At 44.2% G+C, this 21,029-nt stretch overlaps 1 long non-coding RNA gene across 3 annotated transcripts; it reads right to left on the bottom strand.

The window, feature by feature from the left end:
* Positions 1 to 1,237: 1,237 nt before the first annotated feature.
* On the bottom strand, positions 1,238 to 20,809 carry LOC115096280. 3 transcript variants are annotated; one of them, XR_003858019.1, is made up of 4 exons: positions 20,717 to 20,809; positions 10,727 to 10,895; positions 8,860 to 9,339; positions 1,238 to 1,711 (listed from the first exon to the last, which is right to left on the bottom strand). It is a non-coding gene; the product is annotated as an uncharacterized LOC115096280 (long non-coding RNA). The 3 variants fall into 3 exon arrangements; XR_003858017.1 differs by lacking the exon at positions 20,717 to 20,809 and adding an exon at positions 20,463 to 20,571; XR_003858018.1 differs by lacking the exon at positions 20,717 to 20,809 and adding an exon at positions 20,122 to 20,209.
* Positions 20,810 to 21,029: the final 220 nt, after the last annotated feature.

Genomic DNA, 21,029 nt, shown 5'->3' on the forward strand with positions numbered 1-21,029 from the left:
CAACTGTTGCTAATATCTCCTTCCTCTGGAACTGTATCATAACCAATTGCTACTTCTTAGCAGGAACCATACAGATGGCCAAAACCTCCCTTCAGGGGAACTCTTGTATATCAGGTTGCCACTCTGTGCGGAGATCCATAACAGATACTAACTCCTTCTCTCTAGAAGAACAGATCTTAGATGGTTGCTAACCTCTCTCCTCTGGGGAGCAACTCCATAGCAGCTCCTACAACAGATTGCTACTCAGCAGTCCTAACCTATAATAGATTGCTAACCCTAGCAGAGTCGCTACAGATTGCTAGCTCCTCTCCTCTGGAGGAGCAAGGCTCAGCAGGATTGCTAGCGCCTCCCCGTGGAAGGAGCAAATCCTAACAGACTGCAAACTCCTAGCAGAAACTCTAACAGATTGTTAACTCCACCCTCCTGGCGGGGTGATCGACAGCAGATTGCTAACTCCTCCCTTCTTGAGGAGTAGATCGATAACAGATTGCTAACTCCGCCCTCCTGGTGGGGTGATTGCTAACAATACCCCACCTCAATTATACATGCAGAACACAGACTCACTCTCACCAGATTCAGAATAAAAAGATTATAAACTATAAACAGAAACTGAATTGGAAACTGCAACAAGCCAGACTCTGTATGCAATGCAGCAACAGAGAAACAGAAACATCACCAGTCCTCATAAATCATTTATCAAACAATTAAATCAAGGAATATAAATCAATCCTATTAGTAAAACCATACTTGGAAATATTCTTTTTATAATGATCTAAGGAACAGAATAACATCCAATAATTAAGAGCTCATACAAAATTTTAAAAATTTCCCAAACAACAAAAAAATATTTCAAAATGGCAGACACAGACATCCAATAAGTAAAACTAATAAGGATGGAAAATTCACCGGTCTCCATACTTGAAAACTTTTTCTTTCCAGTCACCCTGAGTAAGACATGGATTACTGAGGCAGCACAAAGTTTCTTCACACACACACCCCCAGACAAGTTCCCATATACACACACACACCCCAACAGGCCTGGATATAAAAAAGGTATGTCTAAGGAGTTTTTCACAAAACAATGGATATTTTCAGAAAATTAATGTAAGATCAGAAACCATTTAAGTCCACAGGTTTGCAAATCAACAAAGAAATGTTTTCTCCAACTTTTTTCATGTTTTATTTGATTTATTCTATCTTTATTTCTCTGAGCATAATTTCCTTGACAATGGTCATGGTAACGCAATGAACACATGCACAAAAAAAACAAAGTTCTGCTCTAATAAAACAGCTCTCTGTGTATAACACAGTCAGTTCTCTTTTATTACTGTCAACCAGGCAGACGTGATATGTTCTTTCACTCGCTCTAGCCTGAAAATGGTATGCTGTGGAGATGAAAGGTCCTAAGACCAACACATTCAATTGAAAAAACTTGCTCCTTAATGGAGCGGACGGAGTTGTGTTGCTCTTTTTCCTGTCAGGATTAATTACCTTGTAGATCATGGCTCATAAACCAGGAACAAGTGCACCGCTGGTACAGGCACTCTGCTTCCCACTGGAAAGCTGAGGACAGGAGAGGGAGGGGGGAGGCAGTGAGTGACGGGCATCTCTCCAGGCTGCAGCATCCATACGCTTCTGATTAGCAGAGATTCAGTGCATCCTGTGGGTGAAACTCTTCTTCGTGAGAAACCTTCATCAGCCCTTTCCATTTCTCAGATGGTGCAAGTGCGTCCACCAGTTAGCAAAAAAAAAAAGAAAGAAAAGAAAAGACAATATGTTTGCCAAGATCCAAAAGGAAAGACTGCTCTGCCCTGGGCAAGGTTTGTGTTCTACGAGCTCCGTGGTGCTTTCTGGGCGGATATGCAAGCCAAATGTGCAGTTATATAATTCCATTTAGGTACTTTTCCGGATTAAGTGGAAAAATTGTTTTTTAGAATTTAGAGAAAAGAACACCACAAACATGATTTCTTATTGGGATAAAGGATTAATTGTCTCTTCTACAGAAGAGGCTACCCCTTGAACAATAATCAATCAGCAGAGAATTATTTCTGGAAACTTGGTGAAAGGAACACATTGCTATCACTTGCTGTACCAATAGTTTACCAACACTTTTAAGTAAACAATACAACTAGCTACAGTTATTAAGTTGATATGAAATTGCTCTAAGTCAGGGATAGGCAACTCCAGTCCTTGAGTGCAGCAAACAGGTCTGTTTTACAGGATATCCACAATGGATGTGCATGAGATAGATTTGCATATAACGGATGCAGTGCGTGCAAATATGTGCCATGCATATTCATAATACATAACCTGAAAACTGGACCTGTTTGTAACACTCAAGAACTGGAGTTTTCTGCCCCTGCTCTAGGCAGAAGTACAGCACTACATGGTAAAAGGTTTTTACAGGGATAAGGAAGAAATTATTTGAGGGCAGCTATGACAGGGAGCTTCAGAAAGACTTCTGCACTCTGCTTTGATGACATTGCCTCTCTAGGCTGAATCAAACAGGCCTTAAATGTTTTTTGTCACTATTTGGAGATGAGCCAAAATTGAAACTGAAGGCTTGACTGTGCGCCTGGTGTTCTCTAAAATATGCTTGCGCTGAAGGATAAATGCAAAAAATATCAACAGACTCCTTTTCATACTTCTTCAGGAATGAGGACTTATGTAGCTAGAAAAACTGATGAACACCAGTGATGTTCTTTAAATTGCCACACCAGTTATTTACATGTATATGGAGATATTAACTGCTAATCTCTTCTTCTAACACATCCATCAGTAAAGCAAGCCTCTCAGACTACAGTATGTAAAATACATCATCTCATGTTGAGACCCTGAGCTCCCACTCTCAGTGAAAGCCATCTTAATCTATATCACAGCTTGCTATCTCATTACAGAGGGTTTAGAAGTGATCCAGGTAATTCTTATCTCTGCTGTTAATCTTCTATTGTTTGGAATCCCAGTACAAACACACAGACATTTCAAGTTTCCAAAGATCACTAAGCATCAAACTCCTCATTCATGGAGTCAGGTGGGACATATTCCAGCTAGGTAACACTACCTAATCCATTTATCACCATCACACTGGTTGCTTGTTCCATCCCTGGAAAAGAAAGCAAGAACAAAGGAAACCACGGGGGTCACAGAACAGGGAATCAGCTATGTTGGATACTCTCATGTCTGTTTCTGCTCCTCTTTACCATTACCTGACATCCCAGCCATGGCCCATGGCCATGTTTCCACCACTATCCCTTTGTGGACCATTCTCAGCCAACATGAAGAATTATATGTAGATAACAACTGCCTTTTATAAAGCTCTCTTGTACCCACTATCTATTAAGCACACTCTATTTACAATCATCACAGGCCTTTCTGAAATGGTAGGGTGGTTAAAGATGATTTCATCATTAGAAAATCTTGGAATGCAACTCCTCCAATAATGAGATCAGATATGTTTATTGTTATATTAGAGTTCTGGCCAGCCTCATATTCTCTGCTCTGACATATGTTATAGAGATTGCATGGGATGAAGTCCTTCTGATCTACATCGCCCATGCAAGGCCAGATCCGCATGGTGAAATATCCATGCATATTTCATCTAGTTGTGTCATGAGGATTGCTGGGACTATGAGCCATTACTCCAAGAGGCTATCTCAAGCAACACAAACGCAATGTCAAAAGGCTTTAAATTACCTGGCCATGAAACGTGATCACCAGTTTCTTTCCTTAAAAGAGAACAGTTGCCCACTCCAGCAGTAAGTGTGCTCATTATGGAAGACGAACTGAACACAGTTATGTTAAGCTAAAAAAACTAATTTTTATTTTCAAAATTTCATACAACACTGTAGTTTACAGACCTGCTGACATGGAAAAAATATTTTTATTCAATAGTGATGTTACTTATAACATACTTTGTGCCTCACTATAGTATAAACTCCATTTATTTATATTTTGCTATTTTGTAAGTCCAATCTATTGCATATTTACAGTTCAAGGAAGAATGAAAAAAGGTAAACATTGCCATTTCAGGGATCTTACACTAAAGTGAGGCATAATGTATGCCATGGATAACCTCACTATTAAACAGACTCCTCATGATTCCAATTGAAGTTGAGGGCAGGTCTCCTTTAAGTAGACAGATGACCCAATACATTTCAGAGAGGTGTGTTGCTTTGGATAGTAATTCCTAAATTCCCTTCAACCTTTTCTTCCTGAGTGAAGCTACGCAGAAAGATTGAACTTGATATCTCCTCAGCCTACACTGTAAGGTCAGCTAAAGTGGATGTAATTCTCAAGGTGTATCCAACTTACTGTTCCCAAAGGGAAGTCTCAGTGTCAAAGGTCATTCTAGGCTGTTCCACCTAGACAAGGTATGATAAAGGAGGCACAGTGCTCATAGTCTGTCCATACAGCAGAGGTCAAGGTATGGGGGGTACAGTGTGGATAGCTGTCTGAGGTTTCAAATTTTCATTGCACCAGGGGGCACTGAAAGTAGATCCTGTTTTTTTTAGCTGTCTACATTCATTTCCAAACAGCATCCAGGACTTTTCTGTCTCTCGTATGATGCATTTTCTGACTCCCCTTGGGGATCTGTCAATCTGAACTTGCATGAAATCGGACCACATGGATTTTGTTAAAGTTGCGCTCTGCGTAGGATCAAAAAAAAAAAAAATCACGTGTTTGATTGAAAATGCATTTCACACAAGAGCGTCCTGCCAGGAATGGAGCTCTGTTAGTTTGTCAGTGATGAAAAACATCATTTAAACAAGTGACAGAGGGAATCGGAGATTCTAAAACGAGTCACAATGCAGTCTTTATATGTATGCAGTTGTTGGCCTCCCAGCAGTGAAGACTCGTATAGGAGTACTAGAACTGAGGCAGCTCATCACAGCTAATCCAGACCCTTGTTCTGCTGGTCTGAATCACCAAAGGAAATGGTGAAGGTCTGGGGATGCCACAGCTTATTCAGCGCTAGTCTAATCTCTTCATGGAATATTCCCAATAGCTATTCTTAATTATTTTATCTATAATATTTATAGCGCTCTAAATCAGGGTGCTGTTCAACAAGCTGCATACATATATCATGAGTTGCTGATCCAAACAGCCTACAATTTAAGTGGGTACCTGAGCCATTGGGAGATAGTGTCAGTGGCAGAAGCCATCTTTGAGCCCTGCTGTCCTGATTCTCAACCTATTAATCCACTGGTGACCAACTCCAGTCCTAAAAAACAAACAGGTCCGGTTTGCAGGATAACGTAATGAATATGCATGAGATAGATTTGCATACTGTGGCGGGGCATGCAAGTCTGTCTCATGCATATTCGTTGTGGATTTCCTGAAAACCAGGCCTGTTTATGGTTCTTGAAGACTAGAGTTGGCTACCCCTGCATTAATCTCTAACTACTAGTCCAGGGCGTCCCAAACCTGTCCTGTTGACCACACAGCAGGTTGGGATTTCAGAATATGCAAAATGAATATGCATGTTGAGATAGATGTGCATATGTTAGGACTCCAGTGCATGTGGATTTATCTCGTGCATATTCATTTTGGATATCCTGAAAACCTGCTTGGATGTGGGGGTTCCCAGGGCAAGTTTGGGAAGCTCTGTACTAGTCATTCCTCTCCATCGAGTTCCACCTTCTAATGTAGCAATAGAAACCGTCAAAAAGCTACAAGTGCTCAACTCTGGAGTTGCACAGGCTAAGCATTTCAACACTGTTGCTGTCTCACATCAAAGTAATAGCTCCCAATTCATTCGTTGTTAAATCTCTCTAGCAAATGTTGTGCTTGTGAAAGGTGTCATACCGCCAACCCCCAAAACCAACGTCCCTCATTTATCCAGCAGACAAGAGACAGTACGGGCAGTGGGAGCAGCTGAAGCTGGGAGGGGCTTGGCAATGCAAGGGCTGATTTTCAAACTGTCCTGACTGAGACAAAGTCTGCAGGGGTTTGCTTCACATTTTAAAGTGAAAGCGCGCCCATACTTTAGCATTGGAAATGACTGCATCACACGTGCACACACTTTCTTGTGCGGGTGATTTTCTTTGAAAAATGGCACCTGTAGATGTGACAATGCAGTCCACATGCATCAATTACCTTCCCCAAGCAAAACCCAGCCCCAGGATTGCCTCCACGCCATTGCACACTGAGAGAAGGCAGTATTTGGATGGTTTATTTACGGAAGTAAAGTGCATTTTATACACTTAAATGGGTTTGAAAATGGCTCTCATTCTGTACTTGGGTGACAGAGATGGGACAGGAAAGATTCGGTATTTTACTTAAAATGGACTGCCTGGCTTAGTACAAATGCTGTGGGTGCTTTTCACCTCTGGGGTTTGTACCAAAAATCAAGGCAAAATTACACTGCAGTTTTGCTTTTATTATTGCAGTGGGCACTCGCTGCGGTATTTGTATTCAACTTCTTGGGGTAGGGGAAAAAATATAAAGTGAGATAACCTGCATAGAACCGAAAATGCAGCCTACACGCGTTACTCTCCTCCCCCAATCTAAATACACCCACATATTGCCACGAGTTGATTTCTTTGCAAAATTCAATGCAATAGGCCAGAGACCCTCCTGGGCTGCAGCTGGGGAGTGCAGATGTTGCATTTTTCAGACGGCGTTCAGAGATGATGCACTGTAGCAGAGGTGTTACTGCCGCCTATGATAAAGCGCAGTCTGGGTTGGACATTGCCCAGACGACGCACAGCTGTCTTTGTCATATTCAGAGCTTTATTATTGCCGCACGATATTTTTCCCCAGCCCCATACAACAAAGCCACGCTCCGTTTCACATCCCCTAACTGCCACGCAGGGGCTAACCCCCTTCATCTGAGACCATTTGCCCACTTCTCGGTGTGCTTACCCTGGAGATCTATCTGCTCCTCTCCTCCCCTTTCTGTTTACCGTCACCGGGTTTTCTCCGTCCTCTCCCAGGCAAAACTGGAGACACCCTTGTTCCACCTCAGGACCTTTTCAGTCTATTTATTTTAAATAGGTCAAACTTTGTTCATACTACTTTGCCCCTGAGCTGGTCCTATGGTTCTTACATTGCTTGACTGTGCTTCTGTCCTCGCCCTTGAGCTGGTCTGGTGTATAAATACCCCATTACAGGGCCTGCTCCATAAAAAAAAAAAAGCAATCTAGATAGGAAAAATCACATTTTCCTTTTTTTTTAATATATTTCAAACTAAGTCACGGGGTCTTAAATTCTTTAGTTATGGCAGGGGTTTCTCTCCCCCTGTGTCTCATGCTTCAGCAGTTTAAAACGTGGCCCGAAGTCTTCCTGTGGCCCATTCCTTTTACATCTGTTAGCATATCTTTTTTTTTTTTCTTGCTGGCTGGACTGCAATTTATTTTTCTGCTTCTCACACAGACAGATGGGGAGGGCAGCAGGGGTTGCATTCCTTGCTTCTTGTGTACATTGAGCTGCTTTCTGGGTTCTGCACAGAGTGTTGGAGCAATGGCAATGCCAGGGTTGGAACTGTGCAACTTTAACAGCAAATCTTCGAGAGAACGAGAAGCCCTTTCATCCTGAAACAAAGTCCTGCCACCCCACCTGCTGGCTAGAAATGGAGGGAAAAAAAAAGAGAGAGCGTGCTGCTCCGTGTCACTGTAATGGGGCAGGGGGTTAATGAAACTCGCACACAGTGGGAATCTGCTGGATACGTCAGGTACAAGTCAGGTTGCAAACTATTGCTAGTGGAACCCACTTAAAGAAACCTTGCTAGAAGCAAACACACTACCCATTTTACACTGAAAATCCTCTCAAAACGTTGTTATTAGGATTTATCTCACTCCGTTTCATTGGTCGCTCATGGCAAGTTATATTCGGTGCAATGGATAATACCCTACCCCCAGCAGGCTTTCCATCTAAGCCTGCATGTATGGAATCAGCTGAAATCAGTCAACTTCTCCACTCCCAACCAACATGCGGCTGCAATCAGCAGGTAGAGTTCACCTTGCATAAAACCAAATCTCTTACTATTGTTATTTGTGCAGTTTTTCACATTGTTTCCCTACTAATCCCACACACCCTGGGAAAAACCACACTGACAAGAATACGCTAAGTGACATAATACAGAATGGAAACGTCTGACCTATCTTTTCAAATATAGCACAAATAACATTGTACATGCCCCAAAGACCTGTTCGATCTAATGGGTGCTGTGTGTGTTTTTCAGTGCCCCTGGTGGCGCACTGCTTAACAAGGAAGTCCTTAATCGTGCCTCTTCTGGTGATGGCCGCTTTCCCTTGCATTCCTGCTAGCCAGAGGCCTGCTGGTCTATGACATTAAGGGGGGTTTTCTTTACAAGTCTTGTATTACTTTCCAAGGAAGCCTCAAGGAGAACAAGCACATTAGCAATACTGCTTAGGGGAGGATTCCCTTACCTGCCAATCATAAATCAAATTATAGTCCACTGAAAGAGCAGCTAATCAAATTTAAGGAAATAAATAACATGCACAGTTCTGTTGGCTGGAGCCGGAGGGAGCTCCCACATATTGAAATAAATGTAAAGATGAAATTTTGTCTTGAAATAGTGCCCTGGTACAGGCCCTTTACTAGAAATCACATGGGATACAGATTGGTCAACGTGTACAATTCTGACGCCCTGCTGCAGTTGCACTAAGGTTGGCCCAATCATGTCCCGAACAAGAAACAGAAGATTCATTTAAGAGAATACCTAACAAAGGAATAAACTTGCTAAAGACATTATAATGCATGTGAAATCTAAACTGAAAATCTGCTATAGCCATCAGCTTTAATGTTTCACTCCTCTCCGGTTTCCATGCTCTTTACTACTCCTTCTGTAGGCCCCAAAAGTAAAATCAGCTCCACAAGAAACAGGAATAAACTTACCCTGAACCTGGAATGAGACCTCTGTGCTGAAACGCCGTCAGCAGCACAGCAGCAGGCAGGAAAAGCACCGGCTAAAGAAGCAACATCGAGTTGGCCAGTAAACGAAAAAAGGGACTTTGAGAGGGCAAGCGGCTCTGCAGGTGCAGGCCAGAAGATAAACGACCAAAGCAGACACCGCCATGACCTCGGGGCCTCATGCATGGGGCCAGGATGGACTACCGGTGCTCCTGCAGTGCGCAGGAAGCCACTGTCCGGACGCCGGAGCAGGCTTAACCGTTTAACTGCTGCACACCTGTCATGTAGCGTTAAGTAGCATCGCTCTGGCTCGTACATCCAATCCCCCTAAGGACGTCCAACCGGTTTTATTCTTCACTGCTTTAATTCTAAGCCTTTTGTTTGTTTCTTGTCTCTATGTCTTGTCTGTCTGACTTGACTAGACTGTAAGCGGTCTCTCTAAAGTGCTGCAGATGCCTGGTGGCCCTGTAAAAACAACAATAATAATGATGATAAAGATACTAGATACAGTTTGAAAAGAGTAGCTACAATTGAGCCAAAATAAGTACCTTGCAAACCATTGTTTATTTATTTATTTAGACTTATATTCTGCTTTTTGCACTTTTTTTTCAGCGCTTCAAAGTGGATTACATCCAGGTACCACAGGTATTTCCCTATCCCCAATCTAAGTTTGCACCTGAGGCAATGGAGGGTAAAAGTGACTTGCCCAAGGTCACAAGGAGTAGCAACCTTTTGGTTATGCTTAAGTTTGTTAAATTCATACCAGGTTTGTCACAAAAAAAGAGGTTAATATTCAAAGCCATTTAGCCGTATAACTCAAATTTTATCCAGCTAAATGGCAACTTTTTAAACACTGGGGCACTTATCTGGCTAAAAGTTAGTAAGTCCTATTTGATCCTGCTTCTTGCTTGCTCCTGTACGTACCTTCCTGTTCTTGTGTTCTCTTCGACTGATACTCTGGCTTGGACCCTAGTGTGGCACTCAGCTAAGTTACTGCCTACCAGATCTTTCTTACACAAGCATTGCCATGCTGGGTCAGACCAAGGTCCGTCAGGCCCGGCACCCTGTCTCTGACCGTGGCCAGTCCAGGTCGCAAGTCCTGGCAGACCCCACAAAGTAAATCTAAATTCCTGGTACTCACTCCCAGAGTTAGCAGTGGCTTTCCTTAGTCTACCTGGCTAATAACGTGTGATGGACTCTTCCTCTAGGAGCCTGTCCAAACCCCTTTTAAACACCGCTGTGCTAGCCGTCTTGACCACATCCCCTGGCAACATCCTTCTTTCATTGGGGGCTGGGCATTCCTTCAATTGCTGCTTTTTTTTTAATTTATCTGGGTGTACAGCACTGCAAGTTAGAAGGTTTTGCAGGTATTTTACGGAAGCCTGGCGAAAGTGGCTTTTTTTTTTTTTTTTTGCTGTTGCGTTTTAGATTTTGCTTTTGGTCTATTATTTGCAGCACCTCTGCAGTCTGGCCTCATGCTTCTCAACATCTTTGCCCCGGACAGGATGTTGTCTCTGCAGACTGCAGTCCCTGGCACATCATCCATTATTTGAAAAGCGCTATATAGAACAGCTCTGGTGCTGAACCTAAACCAGATGGAAGCAATTGCACCCAAAAGATATATTAAATGTACAGAGCAGTTCATTTGTCTCATCCAAAGGTACCTCCCAGAGGCCACTAGAGGCATCTGGAGTTGTAAAGACTTGGGCTCCGGCCATTTATCCTAGCATTTTAATTTGGGATGGCAAAAGGAAAATGCTCTCTTTTAATGTATTTATTCAGGTTCTTTGGGTCTAAGCAGATCTGCAGTCCCCACCCCACCTTTCGTTTGTACTATTTCACTACAGCTTACCCAATCTGCGAGTTCCTCCGTGTGTCATGTGCTCCCTCTGGATGCCATTCTTCCCAGTTCTTTGCATAGTTTACTCTTTATGGCTCCTGGAACATTCCATGTTGCACACCCCACGGGTTGGATGCCTTCAACAAGTTTTATGGTGGCTTCACTGACAAATTCCCAACACCTTAAAAAAAACAAAAAACATCTTTGCGGTCTGTGAGCATCTTTTGCAAGGTGTTTGCTGCGCTCCCACTCTCTTCCCCACGTAAACCAATTGTTGAACAGGGAGGATCTGGAATGACTCACGTCCACAGTGGAAACAGCTGTCCTCTGTACTGGATCGGTACACTATACTGTCCCAATGTTTGAATCAGTTATCCTCCATCTACTCTTAAGCTCATATCCCATTTCTTTCAAACATGGCTTGGCACTGAGCATATTATATGCAGATTCTGACAAAATGTCCACTTCAGCACATGTAGCAACTTGGTAGTGAAAACCTCTCTCATTGGTGGGCAGTGGGACGTGCCACTTGGTTTTGATAGTCTTGTTTGCAGTTACGCTACTCTCCAAAGTTTTCATCCCAGCCCCTGGCTGTAGTTTGCCTGCACCATGTGCACTTTTCTGTTTGACTGACAGTTTCTGGGAATGATTTGGTCCTCCATATTTTGTGAATTTTTGTCCATAAGCAGCACATTGTTTATAGTAGTCCTGTGGGAATTATGTGCTACTGCGGAGCGCAGAATTTGCACACAGTTTCCCTCCTGGGCAGCTGCACAGAAATTCTGCACAGAATTTGGCAGGCCCCGGTGAGGCAAGAGCAAAGACCATCACGCTCACGGCAAAGCAGCAGGCCCCGGCATGCCAAGAGTGGAGGCCATCCCACTTGCAGCGAAGATGGAGCAGACCCCACACTAAGAGTGTGTAAGATTGTGAGCCTGGGGGATGAGAGAGCATGTGTGAGGATTCATGGGAGTGGGTACCAGAGAGAGGGAGCCTATGTGAGGAGATTGTGAAGGAGTATGTAGGCATGTGAGACACTGGGAGCTGGTGTATGTGTGAAAAAGGGATTGTGTGTATGTGAGGGTGCTTGTTTGTTTGAGAGGGCGCCTGTGTGAGTATGTGTATGTATAAGAACGAGAGCCTGTGTGAAGGGATGTGTGTATGTGTGAAAAAGCCTGTGTGAAGGGATGTGTGTGTGAGAGAAAGGGAGCCTGAGTGGTGTGTGCAAGAGAGAGGGACCCTGTATGAGGGGGGGCATATGTGCAAGAGAGAGATAGGAGCCTGTATGAGAGGGTGTATATACACTACAGAGAAGGAGCCTGTGAGTGTTTGTGTGAGAGAGAAAGAGAGAGAGAGAGAGATCCTGTGTAAGAGGCAGTACTGAGAAAGAGGTCAAACTCTGGGAGTGGAGATAGAGTAGAAGGGATTGAGCCTAGAAGGGGAGGGGAGAGATAGTGGCAGGAGGAGGAGTTGGGGCCTGAGAGAGCAAAGTGAAAGGAGACTGGCCATGGGAGTAGGGAAAGAGGGTGGAAGAGTTACTCTTACAGTGAACTTCTAGGGAAATTCTGCTCAAAATATGTAAGACTCTGCATCTTTAAGTAGTAACTTTTTTCTGTATTACATTTTAAATGAATTACATAAAGGCTTATGTACATTATGTTATTTTAACCAATATAAATTATGCAGAATTTTAAGTTTTTGTGAGCAGAATTCCGGCAGTATTCTAGTCATGAGAGTGGCCATGTTTTCTTTTCATTCTGTGCAGCTTGACTCTCTGCTCCAGCCTTCTGAGGGCTGTCTTTGTGCTGTGGCCACAGCCATTTCAGAGTCACTACCTGCCTGGGAAACTTCATCTGAGCCTGTGTAACTGCAGAAGCCTTTCATGCTCTAATGTCAGGACTGCCTCACGCAGCGACTTCTCTTTCACCCTGGCATGGTTTGTGCCCATTACTAACTAATCTTTCGCCAGTCCATCAGTCAAAATTACAAGCCCAACTCCTGAGCTTCAGCTCTGTAACATACACTTCAACAGTTTCACATTCTCTCAGAATCTGGGAAGCAAGAACATGCTTCTCAGCTGGGACATTTTTGCTTGGAATACAGCAGCTCAAACTTTTTTTTATTTTTAGCATCGCCTCAAAATTATTTTCTCTGCTTCTGGCAAGGTGGAATGGGTCATACACATCTATGGCTTCTGGGCGAGCCGCTGTTAGAAGCAGGGCAATCTCTTGCACATCCGCCTCCTCTTTGATAAAGGAGGAGCTTTTGTTTAAACTCGTTCCACGTCTCTTTTAAATTACCTTGCAGTGTTAGTTCTGGTGGCTATTTCAGCAGCCCCATGCTTCTGGCTTACTCTTTTGGAGGCCGTGGTCAGTTTTCTTTTCTTTTTTTGTACCTTTCTCACTGACATCCATAACCAAGCAGTGCCATACTGAAGTTCCTAAATCAGTTTTCTGTGGTCATGGGTTTACAATCTGATTCCACATCCGCCAGAATGCAGATGCAGCACACAACTCTTTTTTATTCAGAAGATTCAAACAATCATACACGCTGATATGTTGTTGCCATTGGCTATTTGCAAATTATGTTTACTGCAATATATTTGCATTATGTTTTACCATCTAATGATTTTAGAACAGCTGTACAGGCTTTTATCTTAACTTTACTGGATTCTCATTGCATTAGCAAAGTATAGGATACGAGCCATATCATTACTGCCAAATGCCTCTGAATGTCAGTGTGGCAGGGTGGGCCCAGAGATCATGTATCTTTTATTTTGATTTATATTCCCCCTTTCAGACAATTCATAGCGTATTACATTCAGGTACTGTAGGTATTAGGACTCACAATCTAAGGCTTTTCTCCTAGCCTGTGTCAATGGGAAAAATGCTTAATAAATGAGGCCCTAAGTTTGTCCCCGAGCCAATGCTTGTAAAATTGTGACTCTCCAATGCTTGTAAAATTGCACTGCTTGACTACAGAACAGAGGATCAAGTTTAAAATCTTTATTCTAGTATTTAAGTCATTCAAAGGGGGTGGTCCATTTTATCTAACTGGCTAACTCTCATTATGTAAATCCTGTCGATCCCTGCATTCACAAGCTGAAATGTTATTAGACATGCCTGCCCCCTAAACACGCTCACCATGTAGAAACTTCTGGAAAATGATCTTCCAGAACTGGTCCAATGCTGTGGAATGCTCCACCCCAGTATTTGTGACTGATTCAGGATATAAAATCTTTCCGGAAACAACTGGAGGTTCATCTATTTTTGGAGACGTTTCTTAATGTTTAACTTAATGTTTAACTTGACCTATTTGGTCTTGATGTTTAACTGTGTTTATTATGTTTTTTTATGTAAATGATTTATATTAATATGGACACTGCTCAATTCAATTTATTTGTGATAAGCGGTCTATAAGCTTTTTAAATAAATTAAGTCTGTTCTTCTCCTGCTGAGGCTAGGGATTAGAGGCACTGACTTGGGGACTCTGGATGAGGGACACACAACAGTAAAATGCCTTCCAGGATCCTCAGCTGGCACAAATTCAAATCGGATTGTCCATACCATTAAGGAGGAAAGTAAGGAATATAAAACTGATGTACTCATCCATCTGGGGACAAATGGCCTTGCTAAAAACAGCGTTCAAGAAGCAGAGAGAGATTTCCAGAGTCTGGGGATGCAGCTCTGGCACAGGGCACAAACCGTTGCCTTTTCAGAAACGTTACCTGTGCATGGAAAGAGAAGAGAAAGATTACTTCATACAGGCAACGTCAATGCCTGGCTTAAAACCTGGTGTAAAGAAGGATTTGGATACATTAGGGGTTGGGGCAGGATATGGAAAAATAAGTCTCTGACAGGAAAAAGGATCCTAGCTGAGAAACTCAAAACACGTGTCATCTGTCACTTAAAGCAGTGGCTGGGGGTGGCAGAAGGACGTCAATGTCGCCATCGCCACACGCAAATGCAGGAAGTAGTTGGAGAAAATAAAAACCCAAAATGAGTCCACTTTTAGGCAAGAGCACGGAAAAAGTGTCTAGGAAGAGGAGTAAGCTGAGGGGGGAAACGCTGGCAAGCCCTGTGCACAAATGCTCACAGCCTCAGCCACTAAACTTCCAGATTCGTAGGCCCTAATGGTGGAGGCAGTCTTGGATATTGTAGCTATCATGGAGACTTGGATGAGCGAGTCTTATGAATGGGATGTGGTCATCCCAGGCTATAATCTCTTGAGGAAAGAGAGAAGCCAAAGGAGGAATAACTCATTATATCAAAATCAGTACCTTAGTAACTGAAATGTAGGGGAGCTGGCATTAGGGAGCACTGTAGGCTGTGTCTTTAAAAAAAAAAAAAAAAATATGATGGTGCCTCCATTTACACTGGCATGGTCTACAGGCCTCCAAGTCACCCAGAAGGACTGGACAGAGATTTGGCTGAAGACATCCAAAAGGTGGAAAAAAGGGAGAGGTGCTGCTCACTGGAGATTTTAATCTGCTGGATGTGGATTGGAGTATTCCTTGCCACTAAGATAGGGGGGAGCCCCCAGATAGCTTCTCCTGCCTGGAGCACCAGATGGCCTCCTTGGCCAGTAACAGAAGGCAGCTGACCAGGGCTATCATCTCACGCAGGGGGCCCATCCTAGTCACGCACCAATCGGTGTCTCTAGTAGGTGGGGGTGTGAAATGAAGCCAAACCCCAAAAATAAACCCTTTAAAAAGGATAGGAATGGGCTTAACCTGGAACATTTCAGCCCCAGGTGGGGAAGTTCCTCCTCCGGTCCACAAAAACCTGCCATGGCCACGGCTCCGTGCACCAGCCTCCCGCCATGGCCCCTGATGCACATGGGAATCAATCCAGAATAGAAAGACACCAGCGGGTACCCTCCTCAAGTCTCCCATGTCCCAACACTTCCCGGCAGGACGTGTCAGGACAGGAGGCAAGGGCGAGGCAATACACCGTGTGGCTCTTCTGAGTCACAGTTCAGAAAACCCCTAGGGGCATCTCCCGCAGCCTAGTAACTCTGGGGGCCTGGGAAGACCGAACCTGAGAGGGTCCTGTCCTCTGGCAACCCAGGCCCTATAAGCAGCGCGTGGAGGGCAGATGGACAGGGACTCTCAGCCCACAGAGCCCTCTCGAGCAGAGCTGTTGTCCTTTTTCTAAGAGCCCTGGGAGCCCAGTCAAGAGAGGTGCTTTACAGTGCCAATTGGTGTCTCTAGTAGGTCATGGACCTTGGTCACCCGGGCCAGAACCAGCTGGCGTCTTCTCAAACTGTCATTCCAACTCCTCTAAACCTAGAGCGACGTCACGCCCACCCATCCATGTGCTTTCATTGGCTTGAGCACCCAAATTGACGGGCGCTCAAGCCAATGAAAATACGCTTTGCTTCGCTCGCGCCGTGACTGGAGAGGGCACAGAACAGTGGGCTCTTACCTGACTTCACAATCTTCAGATGAGGGCTGAGCCAGGAGAACCGGGACCTGCGCGGGGGAGACCACTGCAAGCTGCTTTCGCCGCCGGAGGGGGAGGGAGAGTAGCTACTCCCCCATCACACACGACTCTTTTGGGAGGAGGGGTAGGAATAGAGACAGGGGCTGGTATCACTCACACTTCTGCTGGCTCTCCCCAGAGAGGCGAATTAATGTGCTTAATTTTCCTTTATTTTTTCTTCCCTGAGGAAGGAGGAGGGGGGTTTTGGTGATGGGCTTCACCCCTGTACCGAGAGTGAACACGGGTGGCTCGAGGTTTATCTTTCGCTGTTCTTCCGCCTTACTTGCTGGCACCCAGCGTAGCCGGGATTGGGCTGGAGCGACTGGAGTGCGGGATCTGATGACCGACTCCCCCCCCCCCCCCCCCCCACACTTTCTCACCCTCTTCCCTGCCAGCGGTTATGGGCCTGGGAGTTGCTGGTGTCCCTCCTGTGCTCCCAACTTCAACATTTGGGGGGGGGGGGGTGAAGTAAGAGGAGATGTTATCCTCCATTCCAGTTCCGGCTTGCCAGCTGTTTTATTTTATTTATTTAAAATTCTTACATCCAGCCTATATTGATAACTATCATGCTAAGTAGATTACAAACATCAAAATACAATACATCATACAAAAAAATACAAACAGTATACATCAATTAAAATAAAATGTAAAATACTTCAGAAAATAAAAATGTTTTAACAGCTTTCCTAAATAACTTAAAATCAGATAAACCCAGATCTCATTTGGCAAATTATTCCAAAGTATCATTCCCCAATAGAAAGAGACCTTTGACTAGTATCCTGGAGGTGAAAAACTTTTAATTAAGGCGGTTCCAAAAGTGTTTTATCGCAGGACTGAAGGGCTCTTTTAGGAACATAGGGTTGAAACAAATCAGATAAAAAAGAAGCAATTCTGTGTACAGCTTTAAATTCAAAAGGTTAGGAACTTAAATTTGACTCTGTTTCACCGAAAGCCAATGAAGTTGGTGGAGCAGAGGAGTCACATCACCACACCAGTCTAGTCACCGAGGTTTGAATGAGCTGTAGTGCTTGGACCCTAGAGATTTCGGGATCCCCAAATAAACCACATTTCCATAGTCCGATGCAGTTAAAACAAAGGCCTGCACAATGGTCCTAAAACCAGTTAAACGCAATCAGAGGTCTAAGATGCCTCAACTGCTTCAGTGTGCAATACCCAGCGGAGAGAACAGATTTAATCTGCTGCTTATAGGTCAGATTTGAATCAAAATAAAAACCCAAACTGCACACTTGATCCTGGAATTCAATACTAACCCCTTCAATTATAATCCCAGACAGTCCCTCGGGCCATGGTTTTCTTAAATATCAAAGAAGCTCCATTTTAGAAAGATTAAGCACCAGAGCATTATGAGAGCTAGCCATCCACTCACTGCTGAAAGGCAGAGAGACCTGCAGCAAAGTAGTCTGCACATCCCCAGATACCTCAAAATACAACTGAATATCATCTGCAAAACCTTTTTAAAAAAGATGTCAAATGAGTCCAACAAACAGAATAAAGGTAGTAACAAAACATTAAAAATGGAGGGGGACAAAACTGACCCTTGATGCTTGCCAACTGTAGTCAAAGTCCAATCGGACTCTTGGGACCCAATTCTAACCTGTTTACGCTAGGACAAAAAGAAGGAACAGTGATGTTAGGAATTATTAGAAAGAGAATGATGAATAAAACAGAAAATGTCATAATGCCTCTGTATCACTCCATGCTGAGACCGCACCTTGAATACTGTGTACAATTCAGGTCGAGCATCTAAAAAAAGATGTAGTTGTGATAGAGAAAGTACAGAGAAGAGCAACCAAAATGATAAGGGGATGGAACAGCTCCCATATAAGGAAAGACTAAAGAGGTTAGGACTGTTCAGCTTGGAGAAGAGATGGCTGAGGGGGGATATGATAGAGGTGTTTAAAATCATAAGAGGTCTAGAACGGGTAAATGTGAACCGGTTATTTACTCTTTCGGATAATAGAAGGAATAGGGGGCACTCCATGAAGTTAGCAAGTAACACATTTAAGACTAATCGGAGAAAGTTCTTTTTCACTCAATGCACAATTAAGCTCTGGAATTTGTTACCAGGGGATGTGGTTAGTACAGATAGTGTAGCTGGTTTTAAAAAAGGTTTGGATAAGTTCTTGGAAGAGAAGTCCATTAACTGCTATTAATCAAGTTGACTTAGAAAATAGCCACTGCTATTACTAGCATCAGTAGCATGGAATAGACTTAGTTTTTGGGTACTTGCCAGGTTCTTATGGCCTGGAATGGCCACTGTTGGAAACAGGATGCTGGGCTTGATGGACCCTTGGTCTGACCCAGTATGGCATGTTCTTATGTGATATTTCTGTTTTTCCACTGTCGCACTGTGTACAGTCTGGTTTTTTTGAGGATTCCAGGTCAATCCCTGTCCACACATTCCCACTTAGACTTTATGGTCTTTTTATTCTGTATTTCCTGAGGCTCCGCACATGTGACCAAGGTGAGGCGTTCACCAGCGTGTAGCCTCCATGCAGCGATCTACAGCAGCCCGGCCCGCCCTACTCCCCTAAAGGGAGGTGCCCTGGTGTTCCAGAACCCACCACAACACTTGCAGTGTGGCCCCTAATAGGTAGTATTGCCACAGACTGTTTTAACCGGAGGTGCTATGGCAGCCATGGCTTTTTTAGGGAAAAAGAGACTACAATGGGGTTTAGGAAGTTGGGCTACAACCAAAGAGGGGGTAGGCACTTTGGTTTAAACGGGGCAAAAGAAGAAGCAAATTCCTTCTCTTTCCCTCGCTACGACTTCCATGGAGAGGGGGATCCTCTTCAGAGGACTGGTTAAGGTGTGGGGGGGGGCTCTGCTTTCAGAGTGTAACGCCCCCTTGACCACTTACCTCACGGAGCATTCCTGAGTCAGGAACCGACCTGGCAGGAGCCCCCCCACCCCTCCCCCCCAGGGCAGACTCCGTCAGTCCTCACATTCTTGGCACCTGGTGCCTCCACCTGGGGAAGAAGGTGTTAGTGGGTGGGATTTCCCTCCCTTCATCCCAGGAAAACAAATGGGACTGTGAACAAGGCTGGCAGTATGTACAAATATATATAGCCTAATAAACCTGTATAAGTATATACATTTCTACATGACTATGTACAAGGCTAACAGGATATCAAACAGCACACTCATCTACTCGTGGTTAATAGTCTCAGGACACACAACTCTATACATTTCTACAAGTTAACAAGAACATGTAATATTTGTCAGTTTGGGGTTGTTTGCGCCCACAGTATACCACCACATAGAATAGCAGGGACCTCTTGGAGTTCCCACGTAATCAAGTGTTATTATCCTCCCCCCTTTTTCCCAAGTGTCATCCATGTGAAAAGATGCAATTGGGCTGGTGGGCAGTGTTGACCTGGGGGTGGTCCTTTGTATCTAAACTGCTAGCATTTCTTTGGTGCTGCTTCCGCTGAAAGTTCCATGCCAACACTGGGGTCCATGCCCTCCTGGGAGCCTGACTCCACCTCCCATTCTGTCACTGGGGTTCCATTCCTCCTGGGGGGGGGGGGGGCTACTCCAACTCCAGATCTGCTGCTGTCCTTCCTCTATTCTTCCAGAGCCCTCCACAACACTTGCAGTGTGGCCCCTAATAGGAGCCAAGGGGCCCAAACCTATGTAGGAGGGTGTTTCCTGGTTTGGGCACACCACTTGCTTAGCAATCAGTAATTCAAGCCCTCTCAGCTTTCATTGGACCAGGACCAAGACCTGACCATGAGAAGAAAAGTACACCTGCTTCCATCCTGCCCAGGTGGGTTACCTTCTCTCAGCCAAAAGACCAAGACCCAAGTGGGTCCATGGGAAAAGAATGTGCACACACCCTTCTTTCAGCCAAACCCAGGCTGGACTATTGGAAGAAAATGTGCACACGTCCTTCTATCCTACCTGGATGGATCACCTTCTCTTCATCCAAAAAGCAAAGTCCCAGGTGGGACCAAAGGAAGAGCATGGACACCCTTCTCTCAGTCAAAAGGCTAAGACCCAGGTGGGATCATGGTAAGAGAACTGATTACCCAAGGGTCTGACTCCACTTATTAATCAGGGTGAGAATCTATGTTTGCGTCCTAAGACTGTTTTTTTCAGTACATTTCTCTCATAAATCCCTCACTCCTTCAGAATTTTCCAATGTAGAACTTTTCTAGTCAAAATTCTGTATGATTTAAAGTGATATTTCATTTCAAGGTACCAACAGTAGTCCAGGAGACTGTGACATGCAAATTCCCTACCTGAGTCTCTGATTCATCTAGTCATGTAGATGAAGCTATTAGCTAATCCCCACGATGCAAAATATTTCCCTAGTGGCTATTGAGCCCATTGCAACATGGCACATTTTACGCCACACTCAAAGGCGCACTGCAAAAAAAAAAAAAAAAAAGATTGCTGTGATTACTAATAGTATCGAAGAGATACTAAGCAGGAAGAACCAAATAAAGCGGATTCAGTTGGGGAAAAAAAAATTCTGGACAACCAATATACTCACAAGATACATGCTCCAGGCCGTGTATATGCCAGTAGCGGGAGAAAATGACACACGTAGATTGAGCATCCACTTTCCCAACATGCTTGATAGCCACCTCTCCTGTGCGCCTGATGTCATGGAGGCCCGGGCGCACAAGTTTTCTCTAGTGCCTCCTTATTTAAATATTGCATCGTGCGCCTAGGAGAGGTGGCTGGGCGCGTGTTAGAAAAACAGGCGCTCAACACTGAGCGTCTGTTTTCTGTGCACGAATGTTGCATCGGCCCCTCTGACCTTAGAGTGCGAGGTGACTGAAAACCAAGAAGGGAGGACTGAA

Source organism: Rhinatrema bivittatum, chromosome 7 (assembly GCF_901001135.1).
Source record: "Rhinatrema bivittatum chromosome 7, aRhiBiv1.1, whole genome shotgun sequence".
NCBI lineage: Eukaryota > Metazoa > Chordata > Amphibia > Gymnophiona > Rhinatrematidae > Rhinatrema > Rhinatrema bivittatum.